The sequence below is a fragment of the Pinus tabuliformis genome, chromosome 8 (genome assembly GCF_031772625.1).
Source record: "Pinus tabuliformis cultivar Carrire ecotype Pingquan chromosome 8, CPIR1, whole genome shotgun sequence".
In the NCBI taxonomy this organism is placed as follows: domain Eukaryota; kingdom Viridiplantae; phylum Streptophyta; class Pinopsida; order Pinales; family Pinaceae; genus Pinus; species Pinus tabuliformis.
In genome coordinates, this window is record NC_142294.1 from 25,861,669 (window position 1) to 25,884,921 (window position 23,253).

Consider the following 23,253-nt stretch of genomic DNA (forward strand, 5'->3'; position numbering starts at 1 on the left):
TCCACATTTTCTTCCACTTTTTCATCCTCTTTTGTGTCCAAGTTTGCATCAAATATTGTTTATGTTTTTTGCATCCCATTTTGCATCTACTTTTACATACACTTCTAATGCGCCCAATTTTGCATCTAATTTTGTGTCCACTACTGCACCCATGTTTGGTCCATGTTTACATCCCCTTTTTCATCCAAGTTTTCCCCTTTTTTTCATCCAATTTTGTGTCATTTTTTGCGTTCATTGTTGCATCCACATTTGTTTCACCACAATCCATGTTAAGTTTTATGCCTACTATTGCACCCATGTTTTCTTCCACTTTTTCATCCATGTTTGCATCCTATTTTGTGTCCAAGTTTTCATAAACTATTCCATCTACTTTTTCATCCACTTTTGTGTCAATTTTTCTGTCTTGTTTTGCATATACTTATGTTGTGTCCACTCTTCATCCAATTTTACGTCTATTGTTGCCCCCATTTTTTTGTTCACTTTTGCATCCCTTTTCCAACACTCATCATATTTTTTGCATTGATGATATTTCTTATGACATTGACAATTATGAACAACTGATGACAATGTCAATAATTATGATGATGATGATAATGAAGATGATGACGATGACATGAATTGTGATTATTATGATAATGACAATGATGATAAAGACAATGGGGGTTATAATGACAATGATGATGACGATGCTAATGACCTTGGCCAATCTTCCCAATTTTTAAATTTGTCATGGTCATAATCATAATCATTATCTTTGGCATCGTCTTCCAAGTCATCATCATATGATCATCATTATCATTATTTTCATCTTGGTCATCATCAACAACAATAATGGCATGAATAATGGTTATGATGTTCATGACGAAGATGACAACAATGATGATATAAATTACATTAATTATGATGATGGGGATGATGAAAATTATAATGACGATGATAATGGTAGTGATGATGATGATCATTGATCATCTCTCAAAAATAAAGTTGTTATTTCTGTTGCATATATCATGTGTCCTAACAACCCTTTTCAAGCACTCGTAATTTTTTTTGGATTGATGATATTTCTTACGACACCTATAATTATGAACAATTGATGACAATGTCCATAATCATGATGATGATGATGATGACGACATGAATGATGATTATGACGATAATGAAATGATGACAATAATGATGACAATGATGGTGGTGATGATGACGATAATGAAGATGATGACACTCCCTCTAAACTAGGGAGGTACTCATAATGAGACAAAAAGGTACTCTCAAGTTGAAATATTCATATAAGAAGGGATCTGGATTGATAAGAATCAATGATGATTTACATCATCATAGCCAACATTGTCAAAATAGCAAGGCATTGACTAACAAGTTCTATCTCTCCATTAGATCAAAGCATAATGTTGGGAGGCATAAATTTGGACACCACTACCTCTCTAGGCACTTACCCCACTGGGATGTTCACCAGGTATGTCCTCACATGATCATTTCCTAATCCACTGTCATAATATTTGACACCAGGAAATGTCAATCCTTGTGACTATTCTTATCTTGGATTAATGTACTTGACTTATAGCGGTTAGCCCTAGTCAAAGTACAAATTCTCAAAGAATATTGGTCCCAGATGTTTATCCAATCCACCATTCTCCCTATTGATGTCTTTGCTAGGCTTACGAATGTTAGTCCTGGCCATAGTACATGACACATGGATAATATGGTGTCCACCCTCACTCCCTCTCAATCAGAGAGGAGACAGCCACAAGCATAAGCATTTCTCATGAATACCCATCATTTTCATAGAGAATAACATCATTAATTCGTTTTTATTGCATGAAGCCTTTATGATTAGGCATTCATAGATTTGTGGCAAAATGTTTCCCCTTTTGTCATTTTTGATGAAAGAAAATAAAAAAAATGAAGGCCAAAAATCATTAAAGATACACTATAATGATTTATCTAATTCTAAACTCTAAGGTTGAAGTGAAAATTCATGTAAATGTTATATCTATGAGTTGTGCCAAACTTATGAAATGCTTATTCCCTAAGTCCTATATATAAGAAAAAGCAAAAGAAAGAAAAATAAGGCCCAATGAATGGTAACTCATGTATTCATTCCCTCTTTGGAAAACATATGAATATATACACTCCTAGTCACACTTGATCACATGTTTGTGATGGTTAAATCACGAAGTCCTCTTTTCCCCTTGAATTTTCACTTCATCATTTAAGCACCTAATTGAGGATCTAGGGAATGTTTGTTGCCTAAGGGTTTCATGTCTACTCTTGGTTTACTTATGTCACACTACAGTTGATTTTAGTGACGGAGTGAAATACTTAACTTTGTGGAGTTATTAGAACATTTTATTAAGTTAGTCACCACACACACATGTATTACATCTCATTGATCCACATGTGTGGGTTGGAGACTCATTGCTTAAGAACTTTAATGGAGACTACTTTAGGGATTTGATGATATAGCTTACAAAATATCTTGGTAAACATTGTGATTCATCCTTTCTTTTCCTCGAGACACTTGATAATATTGAAGTCACTCCCAATAATCCATGGAGATGGGGAGTATAAATTACTTATGCTGGAAATAGAATTGAGAAATAGAGCTTTTCCATTCACGATATGCGAAAAGAGGTAAGCATATTTGTAACCTTGATGTCCTGATCATTCCAAATAATAGCCATTCCACCCAAGTATCTCTAAGCATCAATCACTACTACTTGGAAATTCCTCCCCCATTTGCTAATTATATGAGGTAGAACCTCACTTAATATTTTTGTTTCTTATATCAACATTATTGATGGGTGCTTTGCGTACCATTTTTCTTTTAGGAGTCTTTGTTTTCCTTTACTATTGAGGCCCCTCATGTTCCATGAGACTATTTTCATGGAGAATTTACACAGAAAGGAAGTATAATGTGACCTAGAAAAACATGTTTCAAGATTTAAGTGCTTGGACAATGCCACTTCATGACTCCTATATTTCCTTAACCTGGAACCGAATGGTGAACTTGATGGCCTTAAGGGAAATTGACCAATGAAAATCTCAAAAGGAGGTGAATTTTGAATTTATCACATACAAGTTAATATACTAAAAAAATATCTATAACAATTTCATCAATCAATGAATCATTAAAAAAAAATCCAAAACAATTTCATCAAGCAATGAATCATTACATTATAAAATACAATCTATAACCTTTTGGGAACTTTTTGCTAAACCATGCTCAAAACCAACATATTTAATATTAATATTTAACAATAATATGGACAATAACACATTTTCATAAATTAGATAACATGTTATCAAGCCTAAGAAACGTCACTAACAGAAAACTAGAAAACATGCAACTAATGGGAGTGACCACTTAAGGCCACCATAAGACAATTAATGTATTAAGACCAAGATTAATGGGGACAAATATCTACAAAGGACAAGGGAAAACCTATTTTAACTTTATTGTTTTATTAGGTTAATGTTAAACATCTCAAGATATAATGAAGAGCAGAATAAATTTTATTGCATTAAGAAAACTCAAGCACATTCTATAACTTAGCAAGGAAGAGATGTATAATAACCATCTCAACAACACAACACATGGCATTAAGTTACTTTTTTATATATAATTTAAACATCTATTATAAAATAAAAAATTTGGCATGAATGGAATGTTTAAAATCCATTTTTATAAAAATAAAATATAATTTTTGTTATAAAAAAATACCAAAAACTAAATATATTTTTTTTAAAAATAAAAAAAATACTAAAACTAAATATATATTAAAAAAAAAACTAAAACATAAGCAAAAAAAAAATAATTTGAAATAATTTTTAGAATTTTTTTAAACACTTCCCTCCATTCTAAGAAGTAAAAATAATAATAGAAATAAGGATGAACCAAAAATCTTCCTTTCCCTAGTAAGTGTTTCCCACCTTTCATTCCATTCACTTGAGTTATTTCATAAAACAAAGATAAGTGTTATTTCACACTATTTGGCAAAGCCTATTGAGGTTTGCCTGTGATATATCTATTCCTTGATGGAGTCCTTGATATATTGATCAAGTTTTGATTCCTTGGAGATTAATTAGAGCAAAGAAAACATGAGTACTCTTAATTCCGAGTTCAATGCCTTTGATGTTGGACACGAGGCAAGGGAAGGGTTTCTATCGTGGTCATAACTCCAAGTTCATTGTCTCTGATGGTGGACGAGGCAAGGGAGGGGGTTGCAGTCGTGGTCATGGAGTTTTATCTTTTACATTATATTTAGGGAGGTCAAAGCAATTTGAATGGAATCATTTGTAGGTTTTAACCCCATACAGAAATTACTTGCATACGAATTCTAAAACACAAAAAATAAACAATGCGAGAGCATAACACATAAAACACATATACACAGAGATTTCCCCTGGATCCCAAAATTGGGACTACCAACTTGATTTTTCATTATGTTCCTTTCAATGTTACAACACATATTTATACATGTCGAAGCATCCAATCCCATGGACCGAAAACCATTGCGTCCAAAACCATGGACCAAAAACCATCGCGTCCAAAACCATGTGTGAAAATCATGCACAAAACCATAGGTGGGTCCGCCCAACCTAACATAGGGTCCAAAACAGGACCCCATAGAGTGGGGTTACCTGCACCCCTCAAACCCCTTGTGACCCCCTGTTGTGCCCTACAACAACCCCCCATTTCATAACATTTTTATCACAAACAATTAACATATGAAATGGGTCCCTTTTAAAAATTTTAATTGGCATTAATGAATTTGTTCGAAAAAGGTATGATAATCAAATGAATTTGTTAACAAAAGCCTTTTTGAACAAATAATAAGCAATTTTTGGTTAAGTCCGAAAAAGCAATCGCAAGACCGTTTGCTACCTTGGTTCTTTCCGATGCGATATCGCTATCGGCCATCGGCGATAGCCAATGCACACACAGAAAAAGCACACATCTTTTCCCCGATGCGATATCGCTATCGGTAGTCGGCAGAATCCCATACATCTTCATAAGACGTTCAGATCTTTTTCCCGATGCGATGTGATATCGCTATCGGTAGTCGGTAAATCAATTGATATGCATTTAGGGATTATGTTCGCGCGCTAATATGATACAATGTCGCAATCGGCATTCGCCAAGATCTCTCCCAAATGATAATGTCACTCACACTCCCGATGCGATGCGATGACGCTTAATGATGACCAGAACTCCTAAAAAAAAGGGTGATTATTTCAAAGCATTAAAGTTATATTTAAATCCGATTTGACAAAAGCACAAATTTCAAAATGCCGTTAAGTAAAGGGATAAGGTAATGCATGCGTATTTAAAGCTTTGCCCCTTCAAATTAACGAGCAATTACGATTAGACCTTTGAAGAAATCTATTGCACGCTTTAAGGGGTCATTCGGTTTAATAACTTAAGTAATGGTCATTTATGGAGCTGCAGGCTGTAAAATCACCATCATTGCATCTGCGGTGCCCTCTCAAATCATTAGATCCGCAGCCACTTTTAGAATTAATCTCACCACGCTTCAAGTTATATATCTATCCCGTTATGGATCGTCATTGTTATTTCTTTGTTACGATTTCTCTTGCATTTGTGTAGAATTCAACCGAGAGAAGTCTGAATATGATGGGAAAGAAGTTCAAAAAGGTGGCAGGTTCTACTCTGACACCTGTCTCAGGCCAAGCTGCTATGGTTTCAAAGAAAGGCTTAATCTCAGATACTACATGCACTGGTCTTCCTGGTACTACATGGCAAGGTACATACAATTTGCTAGAAGCAGAACAACCAGAAAAGACAGTAACGGAGGCTAGTGTGGATGAACTAAGAAAGTCTGAGGCAACTCTTAAAGATTTGGCTGACTCCTTTCTGCACAGAATAGCAGCCAGAGAACAAGTCTTGCCTTATACTGATGTGGTACGTTGGGCAATTAAAGAAATTACTCTCACTGATAGAACCTTCCATACTAAGGATGGAAGGATTTTCGGTTCCTTCAAGCCTGATGACTTGAGACGGATGTATCATTTGCCTCAACCCGAGCTAGTCTATAATAGAGCCTTTTTGGAAAAATTCGCGAAGGAGAATGAATCGCCATCCGAACCTCTCCGAGAGTGGAGGCAGAATCCAACTAAACACAAGCATGATATGTCGGGTAAGTACTCCAATGCTTCTTTGGCTTCACCTTATTGCTACGCCGGGATTATGATGTGTAGATTGTGGGGATTTCATGACTCTGCAAATATTCATATTGATATGGTTCCTTTAATGGAAGCGGCCGTCAATAGTATAATCATGGATTGGGCCACTATTTTGTCTGATAAATTGGTCATAGCTATTCGTGAGTTTAGGGCCAAAACCAGAGTCACTGAGAGAAAAATCCCACCCTTCTATTACTCTGCTTACATTATGGATACCCTTTGTTTTAATTCTGAGTTTCCTGTCCTTGGTTGGAGATGGACAACCCATGACCCAACACCCATTCACTTGTACCATCGGAAATTGTGGAAACCCTCCCACAAAGACCATCTGTATCAAATTTGCAATGGTTTTATGGTTCCCGTTCACTATTCTATTTTTGACAGGCCTATCCCTAGAATTTCCTATGAAGCTTCTTTTGATCTCCCAGCCGTAGCCCATTGGTTCGGCGAAGAGAATTTTACCTATATTAGAGTTTTTGGAAGCAAGGCTAGGCCACATGTCCTCCCCCTGTACGTCCCAGATAAACTGTTAGCCCGGGAAATCTCCTACCAGATTATGTCTGAGAGTGTCACACAAACTCTCAAGGAGGAGAAGAAGAGAGGATGGCCCTCTTTTCCTTTAAGAATTGGAGTTTATACGCTGCTGAATTATAAACATGCAGAAAAGGAAGCAGCAAAACTCCAATTGATATCCCTGGCTTCTATTCCAAACAGACTTTATGATCCAAAAAAGACTGCTTTCATTGCCTTGGAACAGGCCAAGCTGTCAAAGGTTGTTCATCAAGAAGACTAGTTTGACGACCTGTTCATGAGTGCCGATTCAATAAGCCAAGTCAGACAACTCGCTTCACTGAGATATGAAGATGTGGAGTTAACTGAATTTAATAAACTTAGAAAGCAAAGGTTGCAAACTTTGCCTCTAGATTTATTATCCACAACCCCAACATCTTCCTCAAGCGAGTCTGGTCAGCAGCAAATACACCTATCTCCTGTTACAACTAAAGAATATGATAGACAACAGGAGGAAAGGCAAAACAAGCTGCAAGCAGAGAAGCAAAGAAGAGAGCAGATAGAAAGGCAGCAAAAAGCACAAATTGAACAAGAGCAAAGAAAGCAAAAGGAGTTAGAAGAACAGAGGAAAAGAGAAGAAGAAGAGAAAGCAAAGAAAGAACTGGAAGATAGGCAGAAAAGGGAATTGGAGGAACAGCAGCAAAGAGCACAGGAGGAGCAACAGCGGAAGGCATTGGAGGAACAGCAGAGGATTGAACGGGAGAAAGAACAAAGTAAAGCTCAGACAGAACAAAGTGAGCAAATCTCTACTGATCCTGAATTAATTAAAGAATGGAACCAATTCGATTCCATCATAAATGGTAAGGAAGCCTCCAAAGACTCAGACGCCTCTAAGACTCCCAATACTACTTCTTCTCCGGTTCTAGAGGGAACCAGCGGCTCACCCATGGTACAGAATGTAGAGGTAATCACTCAAGACCCATCCGATCAAATTGATCTTCAGGTGGAGGAAATTCCTCCTCTAGACATTTTCTACAGCCCAAAGCATAGAGCCGTTGTAAGGCGCTCGAGGAAAAGGCGAAGGCTTGATCAACCTTCTATTTTGCCTGAGCAAACAATCACGGGCAATGTGGTCTGGAAGGGAGAATTGGATCCCTCTGAAGATCTGACAAAGCTATCGCAATTTGCGGGAGCTTATTCAGCGGCAACTATTGACAAAGCATCCGAAGTAAGTCTTCTTTTGAAGACTAAAGAGCATGAGATATACGCATTACAAGCAGAAGTGATAGAGGCAAGGAATAAGGCAGCACAGGCAGAGGAACAATTGCTGGCCCAACAACAAGAGAATCATTTGTTAACCCAGCAAATTGAACAACTGAGGATAGACCAAAGTGACATTCAGAAAGCAAAAGAATTGTCAGAGGCATTATCCCAGTTGAAGGCATCGAATGAGCTGATGATACAAGCTAAAGACGAGCAAATAATTCAGCTATCAGCTCAGCTTGAAGGTATTAAGAGCGCCAAGAGTATCAATGATTTCAGAGCAGAGGCAACTCGAATAAACAGCGCACTGATATCTCAAATCAGGATCTTATGCCAACAACTTGTTGAAGCTGAATCACTGTGTGAAACATCTACAACAGTGTGTGAACAAATCGAGAAAGCCAGAAGTAAGTTGGATCAGGCTGAAGACGATATAACAGAGTATATTGAATGGCAAGACACTCCAGAAGGGCAAGCCGCAAATCTCTCCCGAATCTGTGTAACATACAAGGACATACTCTTCATGGAATGGAACACACAGATGATGAAAGCAGAAAGAGCAGCCTCCAGATGCAAAATGATTGCCAGTAACATGATCAATCTATTCAATGATACATTGTATCTGGAAAACATGATTTCACAATGCACACCTGGAAACATAACAACGGCAAATATGCTGGAGCTCAGGAATTACCCTGATCTGGAGAAACAAGGGCGGTTAATTACTGGAGTAAATACCTTGACCGCCGATGCATATTGGCTTTTCCTGATTAAACCACATTCTCAAAGGTCGGCTCTTAATTGTCTAACAGATGCTCTCCGATACCTGATTGCCGATATTCGAGATGCCACATATGATGCACAGCTGACTTCACGCCTCAATACTCCACCAGAAGTAGAGCCAATGCTGGCGATATGTCAGCAAAGGAGTAAAGGCAAAGAGACTTCTGACTGAAACATCGCCGCCGACTGCCGAATCACCAAAATACAAAATGATATTTGTTAATGCCGATTTAGTTGTTTTTCAGTTTTAGATATTTAGATATTTTAGATTAGCATAGTATTTATAGACCCTTTCATTGTTTTGGAGAGGGTCGTAAAATTTTGTAAAAGACTTAAAGGCTGAAGTTTGCACTATTGTGCTTCAGTCTATATTCTTTTTGAAACTCGACCACTGGTTCTTAATTTTACTTGGAAGGCTGTTTTAAGTAAATTGTGCACTATTGTCGTTTGCTTGGAATGCTTTCTGGTCTGAAGGAAGAACCGCGACATAGCGATTAATATATTGGATTGATCAAATAGCTTGCATGGTACTATTATCTGTATCTGTTCTCTTTTCTATTATATGAATTGCTGTGTTATTACTTTTGCTATTGTTGATTACATGTATGCAATATAACAGCAAGTCTGCATTTCATATCACTATTGAATGTTTTGTGATTTGTTATCTCTTTTAATCATGCGCGTAACAATGATATAAATGACTGAGTACAGTAATTCGCTATTATCGCTCTGCATAACTACTTATGCAGAGCAATCTTAAATGATTTAAACATTTATGCTTATTGTTAGTGTCATCTATATGCCTGCCAGTAAGCCTAAATTATCAAACGCTGTATTCAAATGAATCGATAAGTCCCGGGATTAGCTTATAGTTATTATATTTCTTTTGTAGTTTAGTTATTTATTTATTATCACCTTACATCGTAAATCATTCATACATCCCGTTTACTTATAATCTTTGGGAAACTGGTCCCATTATCCCCAGTCGGAGCCACTATTCCAAACGGAAAAGGAGCTGCACTAAGTTCCGGACCGGGTGGTTTCCCCGATGTTGTTGCAACGAATTTCGGGGCATCAACATTTTTGGCGCTAGAAGGAGGGCCATCGACTGTGAATGGCAAGTAGGTCCAAATCTGCAAACCATTCTAAGAGTAATTCTCCCTCCAAATCCTCTTCCCCTTCTCAATCACATGCTGGTTCTCCAGCACACAATCGAGAAAAAGAGGAATCAACCACCACTGCTCATACCCATCATATTTCAGAACATTTAAGTCTTGAATCCCCTGAAGTTCAGTCTCTTATCCATAAACTTCAGAGCTTCTCGATTTCACCTCAGAAATCTGAAGTATCACAAAGCAGTGTGACCTCGCAGTTAAACTTATCCCATCCACTTACCAGACTTCAGAGCGAAAAACTCGGTATCGAACCTACTGAGTTCCCTTTACCGAAAAGGAAAAAGGCTAAGAAGATTACTGAAGTATCTGATAGTGAAGATCTTTCTTCCATATCTTCCATCTCAATTCCTCCTCTGCGAAGTCAACCATCCACTCCTCCGTTACACATTGTTGTTCATCAGGGAATAAGTACTACAACATCTCAAGCTACTCTCTCTCCAACAACTTCTTCTCCTCAGTCATCTGGAATACCAATAGTAGTAACAACTATTATCGCCAGCATAATGGCAGATCCATGGACTACGCCAGGTGCAGTCAATATGCCCGGACCATTACATGATCTACCTGATGCTCCCGAAAAATGGTTGCCTAAATTTAATCCAGATAACGGAACACAAGCTGAAGAACATATTAACAATTTCATGTTAGCAGTTAACTTAAAAGGAGTGACAGAACAAGATGTTGTTGTCAGACTTTTCCCTTATACCCTGCAAGGATCGGCAGGATCCTGGTACTTCTCTTTACCTTCTGGTTCTATTACCAGCTGGACCACATGCCAAGAGCAGTTCCTTACCAAATATGGAGATGACAGGTCTCTGGCGACTTTAATAAACGACCTCTCCAATTTGAGAATAGAGCATAGGGAACCAATAAAGGAGTTTAATGCTCGATTCAACAAACTCCTAAATAAAATCCCCACCGCTTCGAAACCAAGTGAACAAATTAGGAGCGAATGGTACATTACTGCCCTCCCTTCCAATATAGCTATTTTTGTTGACAGGGCTGGCAAACCTACCTTAGCTGAAAACATGAAGGAAGCACTTGCAGTTGAAAAGCGTATTAATGCTCTAGAGAAGAAAGCTGCCTTGGAGGATAGAAAATCCAAAAAAGTTTCATTTAAAGAAGATTCTAAGAAAAAGACCCCAAAGGACCCATACGACATGGAAGGTTTACAAAAGGTCCTTAAAACATTGTCTAATGAAATGGTTGAAATTAAAAAACAGGTGGCCGAAACTTCGAACAAAAGACCATTTAGAACTTTCAAGAAAACTGAAACAAAGCCACCCAATGTTATATCTAATGCAGACTCTGAACAGGAAGAAGAAGAAGAGGAATCAACCTCTCAAACGGATGATGAAGAAGAAGTAGTTGAGTGTCACGGCATGTGGGATTTCATACTCCCAAATTCTGACACCGAGAATCAAGAAGAAGCTTTTCCTGTTACTACAAGAAGTAAAATCGCTTCTGAACCTACTCAAACAACTACAAAAAAGAGGAGTGCAGGTGCTACCACACCAAAAGAAAAAGTTCTTCCAAAGAAGTCTCCGGTAGCAGCCCCTCAAAACCAGCCTCCAATTTCTAACTCTCCTTCAACATCCAAGACACTAGTGGTATCTGACTCCATGGAGTATAATATTGTTGATGATATGAAAAAGACTAAGGCAAACATAACCATGTTTGAACTAAGTAAGTTAAAACATCAGCAGAAATTGCTCCTAAGAGAATTTAACGCTGTCCCCTCTTCTCCTCTTCCCAGTTCAAAAGCTGCTAATGATTCAGGACAACCCCCTCCAGATATGGTCGAAGCTACCGATTCGGTTCTGATCGGAGATAGATCCAATTCTCATACCCCACCTTTCTTGCTCACCTATGAAATCTATAATCGAAATCTGCATAACTGTTTAATTGATTCAGGGGCTTCATCTAATATTATGCCAGCTTCAGTTTGTTCTAAACTGAACATAGAACCCCAGAAGTCCGCAATTCATATTGTACAGTTAGACAGAACCAAAGTACAGGTTATAGGAGAAATTAATTCCGTGACTATCAGGTTGTCTGTTGATCCCAGAATAGTACAGAGAATAGATATTTTGATTGCTGACATACCTGAATTCTATGGTTTAATTTTGAGCAGAGATTGGTCTGAGAAACTGCATGGATACATTTCCACGGATTGGTCACATATGTGGCTCCCCTATAAGGGTAAGCCAAATCAAATAAGGATCGACCGTGAGAAACACATGACTCACACAGTAACCGATTTCGAACAAGAAAACCAGCCTGTGGCCTTCAACAACAACATTTTGGGAAATTATTCCTCAGAATCATTCTTTGGCAACTTTGTTGCCCAATCTTCCCCTTTTTTAGTTAACCGTTGTACATCTCAAGTAGAAAATTTTTCACAAACCAATTTATCCAAATGCTTCAACGAAAATAAAAAAGATGTAAATATTTTTGTTGATTCTCCTTTATTTTGGTCTTTGTATTTTGATGGCTCTAAGTCCAGTGAGGGATCAGGAGCAGGTTGCATTTTGGTTAGTCCGCAAGGCGAAAAAACAATGCTATCCTGTCGATTAGAATTTGAATGCACCAATAACACGGCCGAATACGAAGCTCTAGTGCAGGGACTATATAAGGCAATTGACCTTAAAGTCCAATATATAAAAGTATTCGGTGATAGTGAGATCATTGTTAAACAGGTAAGAAATACAATTCATTGCCTTTCAAGCCACCTTAAGCATTATCAATCGCTAGTGCAAGATCTTACTTTGCATTTCTCAGCATTCAACATTTCTTCAATTCCAAGATCACAAAACTCGGCAGCTGATTTACTAGCCAACGTAGCTTCCAAACTCCTCCCTTCCGAAGACTATAACCTTTATAGATTTTCTATAGAATTGATTTTTAGACCTTCAGTTCCCGATAACATCACTAACTGGAGGGTTTTCAACCATGACGAGGACATCTTGCAATTCTTAACCTCTGAAAAGTCTTATGACAATCAAATCATTGAAGAGCATGACCATGATTCTCAAATGAAAGAAACATCTCAAGATAACGCGATTCCTAAGCCTGTAGTAAAGCTCGAAGACCTTTATGACATTAAAGATAGGTTCAAACCTGTAATTAATGCAAAACTCCAAAGCTCTACTCTTAGGTTTGAATCAATCAATTTGGGAACAGATCAAGCTCCTCAAAATATCAACTTAGGACTAGGACTTTCTACAGAAGAAAAGGAAGCATTCATCAAACTCTTAAGGAAAAACAAGCAAGTTTTTGCTTGGAAGTATGACGACCTCAAGACATATGATACATCTATCATACAACATACTATTCCTATGCTTCCCGATCAAAAACCTATCCAGCAGAAGTTAAGAAAAATACACCCGAATTTGGAGAGCCAAATAAAGTCGGAACTTAATAAGCTCCTAAAAGCTAAGATTATCTTCCCTGTCCGACACTCAAACTGGGTCTCCAATATGGTCCCAGTCAGGAAGAAAAACGGCGACATTCGAATCTGTATTGATTTCAGAAACTTGAATAAGGCAAGCTTGAAAGATAATTTCCCACTGCCTACCATGGAACAAATCCTCCAATCGGTAGCAGGATCTGAATTAATGTCCTTTCTCGATGGTTTCTCAGGATATAATCAAGTGTTGGTCCATCCTGATGACCAACTAAAGACTACATTTAGGACAAAATGGGGAACTTATGCATATCAAAAGATGCCTTTTGGACTCATAAATGCAGGAGCAACATTCCAAAGAGCCATGGATACAGCCTTTAGAGGGTTAATTAATCGGACAGTAGTCGTCTACCTCGATGATATTACTGTGTATTCTAAAAAGAGATATAACCACTTGCATGATTTAAAACAGATTTTTCAACGATGCAAAACATATGGTATCTCTCTCAACCCGAAAAAGTCTTTCTTTGCTCTCAACCAGGGTAAGCTTCTAGGGTTTATTGTATCTAAAGATGGCATTTATGTAGATCCTGATCGAATTAAGGAAATTTCTGAAATTCCTTTTCCGCACAACAAAAAATCGATGCAGTCGTTTCTAGGGCAGATTAATTTCGTTAAACGATTCGTTCCAGATTTTTCACAGATTGTACTACCACTACAAACGATGATTAAAAAGAATTCAACCTTCAGATGGGGAATAGAGGAAAAGCAAGCTTTTAATGGTATTAAGCAATCAATAATCAATGTCCCAGCTCTGAATACTCCAAATCTTTCTAATCATTTTATATTATATACCATTGCATCCGACTTATCTTACGCAGCAGTGCTCACCCAGTTGAATGATGACAATTTGGAAGCGCCCATCTCGTTCTTCAGTTCAAACTTTCAAGGCGCCGAATTAAACTATTCCGATATTGAGAAACAAGATTTTGCTGTCTTTAAAGCAGTCAAACATTATCGACCCTTTCTTTTAAAAACCCATACTAAAGTGATAGTTCCTTTCTCAGCAGTTAGGCAACTATTAATCCAAAAGGAATTGGGAGAAAAGAGGGCAAATTGGGTCGCAGCTCTCCAAGAATATGATCTAGAAATAAAGCCAGCAAAGTTTGTTAAAGGTCAAGGTTTTTGCAGGATATTAGCAGGAGCATCAAACATTCCGGAATCAAGTGATACAGAGCAAACCCAAGAAGTTAATCAGCTAAGTATTCCTGATTCCGAATCTCAATATGCAGATCTGATCTTCTATTTAAAGAATGGTTATGCACCTACCAATTTGTCCTACAAAAACAAAAGAGCCATTAGATTGAAAGCTAAGAGTTTTTCAATTATTGGCGATGTGCTCTTCAGAAGAAACTATGATTCTGTTCTATTAAGATGCCTTGAGAAACCTGAAGCTCAAAAGGTTTTGCAGGAGCTACACGACGGACCAGCAGGAGGACATTTCGGAGCTGATACAACAGCTCATAAAATCATTCATGCTGGATACTATTGGCCTACTTTGTTTAAGGACGCTCACGAATATGTAAGGAAATGCATCAAATGCCAAACTGCCAGTGGAAGACAACAAAAACCAGCTTTCCCTTTGCAACCAATCAACATTGAACAGCCTTTTGAACAATGGGGATTGGACATCATTGGAGAAATTCATCCTTCTTCTTCCAAGCAGCACAAATATATTCTTACAGCAACTGATTACTTTACAAAGTGGGTAGAAGCAGTTCCGTTAAAAACAACAAACTCTGAGGCGATCATTGAATTTATAGATCAGTTCATCATTACCAGGTTTGGTGTTCCAAACGCTCTCGTCTTTGATAATGCTTCTTACTTCTCAGGTAATGCAATGATTGATTTCGCTATCAAAAGGGGATTTAAATTAAAGTATTCAGCTAATTACTATCCTCAGGGTAATGGCCTAGCAGAATCAACTAATAAAAACCTAATCAAAATCATTAAGCGAACAATCGAAGAGAATCATAAGAATTGGCATAAATCCTTGGTATTTGCATTATGGGCTGATAGGATAACACAGAAAGCTTCCATAGGGACCTCTCCGTTTAATCTTGTCTATGGAAAAGAAGCAATCGTACCAACCAATCTTCTTTTTCCATCTCTAGCCCTAGTGCAATTTATTGACGAAACTCCTTCTTCCTCTATCCAGTTTAGATATGATCAAATTCTTAAACTTGAAGAAGAAAGGGAAAAAGCCAAGGTTACACACGCTAAACATCAGCAAGTCATTAAAGCAGCTTTTGATCTGGCCTCATCTAGTCCTAAACAATTCCAAGTCGGAGATCTAGTCCTGAAATGGGACAAAGCCCATGAAGACAAAGGTAAACATTCCAAATTTCAAAAAATGTGGCTCGGACCATTTCAGATCTGTGAAAAAGTAGGCCATTCCACTTTTATACTGCAAAATCTATCAGGGGTGAGGGATTCTCTCCCTGTCAATGGTCTGATCTTGAAGAAATTCTTTAATTAAGGAGGTAACCCCTTCTCTATGTAGTTTGATAGTTTTTATATAGTTTGTAGGATTTGTAGAAATAAGGACGTGGGACATCTTCCATTGACCTTTCGCTGTAATTAAAAGTTGTCTCGCCACTACACTATTAATATTTACTTTTGGATAATAGCGTCTTAAACCAAGAAAGATCATTTCTAGGAAATTAGACATCTTTGTATTCTGAACATCACAGTCTAACTTTTGTAAACTTCACTCTGAACGAAGTTCTATGAGTCATCTTGAGTTTTCAAAATAAGTCTCCAAAGGTTATCTATATTAAAAGAGGGGCTAATCCATCTTCAACATCTTTAACTCTTAAACCTGTCATCCGTTTACTCTTAAGAAGATAGTTGTTCATCCCATTCACTAAAAGTTTATGATTTCTCAGAGTGTAATTCTAAAATATAAAAGATCAAAGATAAGAGGTCTTATTACAAGCCTGCTTACCATGTTCATAGGAAAATAATTTAACTGACATTACCAAAACTGCATACCAAACAGGGTAATGGCTTGAAATTTCAAGACAAGGGGTCTCATCACGAGCCAGCTTGTTCAGTTTGATTACTACCCGTGAATGGCATTGTCATTATCTGGCCACCAAACCAGGACAATGGCTTTTATCTTAAGCAAAGAAGAAAGTGAAATTCAAAAAATACAAAAATATCTTTTGAATTCATTCTGTTTAGTCACACTCTTAAGTGAATGGAACAATGGAAAATGACATGGTTAAAAGGTAACCCTGCCGAGACTATGAACGTTTGCTGGCAGTAGAGGCTCTACCTGTGACAGAGGAGTTTATTTTAAAAAGCTGATATGGAGAAGTTTTCTATTTTACTTTTATGAACCAATAAGGACTTGTTTCAAAACTCAAAGTGTGTTTATAAAAAGAGGAAGTCAAATGAAGAAACCTGTTTTATTCAGAATCAATAGACATCTAGTTATATTAGAAGTTTCCTTTCTTTATAAAGATTCTATTTGAAAAGGTGTAAGTATATTTATTAGTCCAGAGATAACTGGTTCTACCAGCGAATCGCCAATTGTTGTGCCCTACAACAACCCCCCATTTCATAACATTTTTATCACAAACAATTAACATATGAAATGGGTCCCTTTTAAAAATTTTAATTGGCATTAATGAATTTGTTCGAAAAAGGTATGATAATCAAATGAATTTGTTAACAAAAGCCTTTTTGAACAAATAATAAGCAATTTTTGGTTAAGTCCGAAAAAGCAATCGCAAGACCGTTTGCTACCTTGGTTCTTTCCGATGCGATATCGCTATCGGCCATCGGCGATAGCCAATGCACACACAGAAAAAGCACACATCTTTTCCCCGATGCGATATCGCTATCGGTAGTCGGCAGAATCCCATACATCTTCATAAGACGTTCAGATCTTTTTCCCGATGCGATGTGATATCGCTATCGGTAGTCGGTAAATCAATTGATATGCATTTAGGGATTATGTTCGCGCGCTAATATGATACAATGTCGCAATCGGCATTCGCCAAGATCTCTCCCAAATGATAATGTCACTCACACTCCCGATGCGATGCGATGACGCTTAATGATGACCAGAACTCCTAAAAAAAAGGGTGATTATTTCAAAGCATTAAAGTTATATTTAAATCTGATTTGACAAAAGCACAAATTTCAAAATGCCGTTAAGTAAAGGGATAAGGTAATGCATGCGTATTTAAAGCTTTGCCCCTTCGAATTAACGAGCAATTACGATTAGACCTTTGAAGAAATCTATTGCACGCTTTAAGGGGTCATTCGGTTTAATAACTTAAGTAATGGTCATTTATGGAGCTGCAGGCTGTAAAATCACCATCATTGCATCTGCGGTGCCCTCTCAAATCATTAGATCCGCAGCCACTTTTAGAATTAATCTCACCACGCTTCAAGTTATATATCTATCCCGTTATGGATCGTCATTGTTATTTCTTTGTTACGATTTCTCTTGCATTTGTGTAGAATTCAACCGAGAGAAGTCTGAATATGATGGGAAAGAAGTTCAAAAAGGTGGCAGGTTCTACTCCGACACCTGTCTCAGGCCAAGCTGCTATGGTTTCAAAGAAAGGCTTAATCTCAGATACTACATGCACTGGTCTTCCTGGTACTACATGGCAAGGTACATACAATTTGCTAGAAGCAGAACAACCAGAAAAGACAGTAACGGAGGCTAGTGTGGATGAACTAAGAAAGTCTGAGGCAACTCTTAAAGATTTGGCTGACTCCTTTCTGCACAGAATAGCAGCCAGAGAACAAGTCTTGCCTTATACTGATGTGGTACGTTGGGCAATTAAAGAAATTACTCTCACTGATAGAACCTTCCATACTAAGGATGGAAGGATTTTCGGTTCCTTCAAGCCTGATGACTTGAGACGGATGTATCATTTGCCTCAACCCGAGCTAGTCTATAATAGAGCCATTTTGGAAAAATTCGAGAAGGAAAATGAATCGCCATCCGAACCTCTCCGAGAGTGGAGGCAGAATCCAACTAAACACAAGCATGATATGTCGGGTAAGTACTCCAATGCTTCTTTGGCTTCACCTTATTGCTACGCCGGGATTATGATGTGTAGATTGTGGGGATTTCATGACTCTGCAAATATTCATATTGATATGGTTCCTTTAATGGAAGCGGCCGTCAATAGTATAATCATGGATTGGGCCACTATTTTGTCTGATAAATTGGTCATAGCTATTCGTGAGTTTAGGGCCAAAACCAGAGTCACTGAGAGAAAAATCCCACCCTTCTATTACTCTGCTTACATTATGGATACCCTTTGTTTTAATTCTGAGTTTCCTGTCCTTGGTTGGAGATGGACAACCCATGACCCAACACCCATTCACTTGTACCATCGGAAATTGTGGAAACCCTCCCACAAAGACCATCTGTATCAAATTTGCAATGGTTTTATGGTTCCCGTTCACTATTCTATTTTTGACAGGCCTATCCCTAGAATTTCCTATGAAGCTTCTTTTGATCTCCCAGCCGTAGCCCATTGGTTCGGCGAAGAGCATTTTACCTATATTAGAGTTTTTGGAAGCAAGGCTAGGCCACATGTCCTCCCCCTGTACGTCCCAGATAAACTGTTAGCCCGAGAAATCTCCTACCAGATTATGTCTGAGAGTGTCACACAAACTCTCAAGGAGGAGAAGAAGAGAGGATGGCCCTCTTTTCCTTTAAGAATTGGAGTTTATACGCTGCTGAATTATAAACATGCAGAAAAGGAAGCAGCAAAACTCCAATTGATATCCCTGGCTTCTATTCCAAACAGACTTTATGATCCAAAAAAGACTGCTTTCATTGCCTTGGAACAGGCCAAGCTGTCAAAGGTTGTTCATCAAGAAGACTAGTTTGACGACCTGTTCATGAGTGTCGATTCAATAAGCCAAGTCAGACAACTCGCTTCACTGAGATATGAAGATGTGGAGTTAACTGAATTTAATAAACTTAGAAAGCAAAGGTTGCAAACTTTGCCTCTAGATTTATTATCCACAACCCCAACATCTTCCTCAAGCGAGTCTGGTCAGCAGCAAATACACCTATCTCCTGTTACAACTAAAGAATATGATAGACAACAGGAGGAAAGGCAAAACAAGCTGCAAGCAGAGAAGCAAAGAAGAGAGCAGATAGAAAGGCAGCAAAAAGCACAAATTGAACAAGAGCAAAGAAAGCAAAAGGAGTTAGAAGAACAGAGGAAAAGAGAAGAAGAAGAGAAAGCAAAGAAAGAACTGGAAGATAGGCAGAAAAGGGAATTGGAGGAACAGCAGCAAAGAGCACAGGAGGAGCAACAGCGGAAGGCATTGGAGGAACAGCAGAGGATTGAACGGGAGAAAGAACAAAGTAAAGCTCAGACAGAACAAAGTGAGCAAATCTCTACTGATCCTGAATTAATTAAAGAATGGAACCAATTCGATTCCATCATAAATGGTAAGGAAGCCTCCAAAGACTCAGACGCCTCTAAGACTCCCAATACTACTTCTTCTCCGGTTCTAGAGGGAACCAGCGGCTCACCCATGGTACAGAATGTAGAGGTAATCACTCAAGACCCATCCGATCAAATTGATCTTCAGGTGGAGGAAATTCCTCCTCTAGACATTTTCTACAGCCCAAAGCATAGAGCCGTTGTAAGGCGCTCGAGGAAAAGGCGAAGGCTTGATCAACCTTCTATTTTGCCTGAGCAAACAATCACGGGCAATGTGGTCTGGAAGGGAGAATTGGATCCCTCTGAAGATCTGACAAAGCTATCGCAATTTGCGGGAGCTTATTCAGCGGCAACTATTGACAAAGCATCCGAAGTAAGTCTTCTTTTGAAGACTAAAGAGCATGAGATATACGCATTACAAGCAGAAGTGATAGAGGCAAGGAATAAGGCAGCACAGGCAGAGGAACAATTGCTGGCCCAACAACAAGAGAATCATTTGTTAACCCAGCAAATTGAACAACTGAGGATAGACCAAAGTGACATTCAGAAAGCAAAAGAATTGTCAGAGGCATTATCCCAGTTGAAGGCATCGAATGAGCTGATGATACAAGCTAAAGACGAGCAAATAATTCAGTTATCAGCTCAGCTTGAAGGTATTAAGAGCGCCAAGAGTATCAATGATTTCAGAGCAGAGGCAACTCGAATAAACAGCGCACTGATATCTCAAATCAGGATCTTATGCCAACAACTTGTTGAAGCTGAATCACTGTGTGAAACATCTACAGCAGTGTGTGAACAAATCGAGAAAGCCAGAAGTAAGTTGGATCAGGCTGAAGACGATATAACAGATTATATTGAATGGCAAGACACTCCAGAAGGGCAAGCCGCAAATCTCTCCCGAATCTGTGTAACATACAAGGACATACTCTTCATGTAATGGAACACACAGATGATGAAAGCAGAAAGAGCAGCCTCCAGATGCAAAATGATTGCCAATAACATGATCAATCTATTCAATGATACATTGTTTCTGGAAAACATGATTTCACAATGCACACCTGGAAACATAACAACGGCAAATATGCTGGAGCTCAGGAATTACCCTGATCTGGAGAAACAAGGGCGGTTAATTACTGGAGTAAATACCTTGACCGCCGATGCATACTGGCTTTTCCTGATTAAACCACATTCTCAAAGGTCGGCTCTTAATTGTCTAACAGATGCTCTCCGATACCTGATTGCCGATATTCGAGATGCCACATATGATGCACAGCTGACTTCACGCCTCAATAATCCACCAGAAGTAGAGCCAATGCTGGCGATATGTCAGCAAAGGAGTAAAGGCAAAGAGACCTCTGACTGAAACATTGCCGCCGACTGCCGAATCACCAAAATACAAAATGATATTTGTTAATGCCGATTTAGTTGTTTTTCAGTTTTAGATATTTAGATATTTTAGATTAGCATAGTATTTATAGACCCTTTCATTGTTTTGGAGAGGGTCGTAAAATTTTGTAAAAGACTTAAAGGCTGAAGTTTGCACTATTGTGCTTCAGTCTATATTCTTTTTGAAACTCGACCACTGGTTCTTAATTTTACTTGGAAGGTTGTTTTAAGTAAATTGTGCACTATTGTCGTTTGCTTGGAATGCTTTCTGGTCTGAAGGAAGAACCGCGACATAACGATTAATATATTGGATTGATCAAACAGCTTGCATGGTACTATTATCTGTATCTGTTCTCTTTTCTATTATATGAATTGTTGTGTTATTACTTTTGCTATTGTTGATTACATGTATGCAATATAACAGCAAGTCTGCATTTCATATCACTATTGAATGTTTTGTGATTTGTTATCTCTTTTAATCATGCGCGTAACAATGATATAAATGACTGAGTACAGTAATTCGCTATTATCGCTCTGCATAACTACTTATGCAGAGCAATCTTAAATGATTTAAACATTTATGCTTATTGTTAGTGTCATCTATATGCCTGCCAGTAAGCCTAAATTATCAAACGCTGTATTCAAATGAATCGATAAGTCCCGGGATTAGCTTATAGTTATTATATTTCTTTTGTAGTTTAGTTATTTATTTATTATCACCTTACATCGTAAATCATTCATACATCCCGTTTACTTATAATCTTTGGGAAACTGGTCCCATTATCCCCAGTCGGAGCCACTATTCCAAACGGAAAAGGAGCTGCACTAAGTTCCGGACCGGGTGGTTTCCCCGATGTTGTTGCAACGAATTTCGGGGCATCAACACCCCCCTGCTACGCAATCGATGCAACGAAGGGGGGGCTCCGCCCCCCCTCTAACTCCCCGGTTAACTACATGGGCTAGTCATGGAAAGAATATAACACAACCCAACATTCTCCCACTTGTTGTTTTCTTTCCATAGGGGGCCACAAGAGAGCTTAGTCATTTATCCAGCCCTGCAACGCGCATTGTTTCTCTACACCAAGAGAACTTCTCAGAGCTCATAGATTTTGTCAATGCATCTGCAGTATTCTTCAAAGTGTCCACCTTTACCAGCAACATCTTTTTGTCTTCTATCATATCCCTCACAAAGTGATACTGAACATCAATATGCTTTGTCTTTGAATGATATGCAAGGTTCTTTGCCAAGAAAATTGCACTTTGGTTGTCACAATCTATCCTTATAGCTCCCTGTACTAACCCCATACTTGAACACAATCTCTGCAACCAAACTGCTTCGTTGCTTGCATTGGCTGCCATGTATTCTGCCTCTGTAGTTGATAGTGCCACTACAGATTATTTCTTACTCATCCAACTGACTGCACCTCCAAATAGGTTAAACACATACCCACTTGTAGATCTTCTATGGTCCAGATCTCCAGCCTAGTCTGCATCAACAAAGCCACGAATATCCAACACTCTGTCCAATCCTCGTCTTCCTTGGTAGCACAAACCATAATCACTAGTGCCACACAAATACCTGAAAACCCGCTTCGCTGTTGTCCAATGATCCTTTCTTGTTTTTGACATAAACCTGCTCAATACTCCCACTGCATGTGCAATGTCTGGTCTAGTACAGACCATTGCATACATCAGGCTACCGACTGCACTTGCATATGGAACACGGGACATGTCCTCTTCCTCTTCTTGTGTCTTGGGACACTGTTCAATAGATAAATTTACACCTACAGGAATAGGGACCTTCACCAGTTTACTATCCCGCATATTAAATCTCTGCAATATTGTCTTGACATACTTCCTCTGGTTTAACCAGAGCTTCCTCTCTGTCCGATCTCTTTTAATTTCCATGCCCAAGATATAGTTTGCAGCACCAAGATCTTTCATGTTGAATTTGGAGGACAAATGGGTCTTCAAATCCTGGATAATTTATTTGTCATTTCCAACCAGCAAC